The sequence below is a fragment of the Asparagus officinalis genome, chromosome 8 (assembly GCF_001876935.1).
Source record: "Asparagus officinalis chromosome 8, Aspof.V1, whole genome shotgun sequence".
Classification (NCBI taxonomy): Eukaryota; Viridiplantae; Streptophyta; class Magnoliopsida; order Asparagales; family Asparagaceae; genus Asparagus; species Asparagus officinalis.
The window spans coordinates 3,554,989-3,557,216 of record NC_033801.1 but is presented as its reverse complement, the minus strand read 5'-3'; positions in this window follow the sequence as shown (position 1 = coordinate 3,557,216).

Sequence of the window (2,228 nt, the reverse complement as noted above, 5' to 3'; positions counted from 1 at the left end):
TATCCCAATTTCCAAGTGGATAATATCATAGAGATATTGGTAACTATATGCTGATATATGGTTTGTTAGTTTAGACCAGAGTAAGAATGACTAGGGCCAGTTTGGGTAATGGAAGTATTGGAAGTAAGAAGTGGGTTATAGAAGTAACTTTTAAAACTATGAAGTAGGAAGTAGTTGAAATAACATTTCTTTTTTTCCATATATTTTTAGAAGTAATGGAAGCGGAACTTCTTCCTCTTCATTTACTTTTTTTGTTTGGATAACATTTAGAAATATTACTAGGAAGTAATTTTATCAATGAAAATTGTTACAAATAACTAATAAAAAAATATTAACAAAAAAATTATTTATTTCCTAATTAATATGTATTTCAACTACTTCCGAGCTACTTCTGAGTATTAAGGATTGAAAAAATATTTTGAAAGTAAGCATGACACGTAGGCGCCACATAAGTGTTTAGGGAAGTATTGAAAGTAAGTTTTTTAGAGAACCAAACACACTTTTTTGCTTGGAAGTAGCAGAACTAGCCTCTACCTTTTTTTTACTTCAGCTACTTCGTAATTACTTCCTATGAATTTTGGTCGTTGGTTTAGTAATTCTGTGGTAGCAACAACAACAAAAAGAATTCCTAGACCAAATTATCTGATCCTATGAGTTTTGGTTGTTGGTTTAGTTATTTTGTGATATATAGCTAGCAACAAATAATAATAATAATTAGCAACAAATAATAATAATAATAATAATAATAATAATAATAACAATAAATAAAAACTAAAAAGAAAATTCAGACCAAGTTATTCATGAAATTTTCGGTATATATACGACACACATTTCTAATTTTCTGTCTTATACGTGAAGGCATTAATATATCGTGACTATTTGAGTTAGAGATAAGAGAATGAGGTGATGATCGAGCCACACGGATTGATGTCCAAGGATCCGGAGGTTGACTTAAACCTAACTAGGAAACAGGAAGGGAGATGAAAGTGGGCCAAGCTAGTCCTCAATTGAGGTCACTGTTAGATTTGAGACCAAGTAAAAACACCAAAGTATATATATTGAGGTATATCAAAGAGACACGGCTCCCTCTCTTGAGACCCTAAGTTTTGAATTTGGAGGGTACCCTCTTAACGAATCTTTGTGATGCGGATGCATACACTATGCTCTGCGCTGGCCAAACCCTAGCCTCATATATTCAAATTTTCTCATTACCGTCGCAATCACGTTTTGTTATGGATTTCATGGAAAAAAACCAATTTGAGGGAGAGAATGGTTGAAACCCTGTTCTACAAAGAGATAGACTAGTGATGATGTCCTTTTTTTTTTTTTTTTGGTCAATGAACTGTGAATTTTATTCATCTCCCAAATTTGAACATATAAGGTCAATGAACTAGTGATGATGTATATATGATAGTGATGATGTCCTTGTTAGGCTGGCTGTCATGTTTCTTTCTCCCTCGCTTTTTTATGTTTTTTGTTTTTCGTTTGTTCATATGGCGCCATGATTCCTTTTCCTTTTTCTAGTATCGAAGGTCGCAATCAAATTTTGAACATAGTTTTTATTTCTTCTTTTTTTTAGGCCAAAGGGATTTGCGACAAGGGCTTGACATTCTTAATTTACCATCTTGATTTCAGAGAAATCCTATTATTAGTGAGTCTGAGGTTAATTTTGATGATCTAGAGATCTTCTGTTAGTTTGATTCTATGTTTTTTCACCATATTCAATTAACATCTATGTATATGTTCGGTTATGATCAGTATTAACAATGAGATTTTTTTATCGAGACCTACTCAACGTACGAACGTGATAAATATCATGTTTGTTTCCATGGACTTTTGGTACTTTTCAATGGAAAATGGGACCTAAAAGTTATAATAATATTTTTAAATCAAACATATTGTTTGCTGACGTTTTCCATAGTAGGAACTTGGGCTGTATATTGGATAGAAATCTCGTTAATTAAATTTAACCTTAGTTATGAACTTATGGTTGGTCTTAACCTCAATATTCTAAACAAAATTCATACGCCAACAACCAAACAACAAAAAATGATTGGATTCTTGTCATTATTACAAACCCCTTTCAGCATTTCCTAGCGAAAAAGCGAGTCGATCGGATTACAAAAAACTTAAAAAAAAAAAAATCAATTAAACGCAACAAAAATCCTTTTGAGATGCGAGATCCATGTTGGAAGAGTCTCGGCTACATGGCATGCGTCACATGCCGG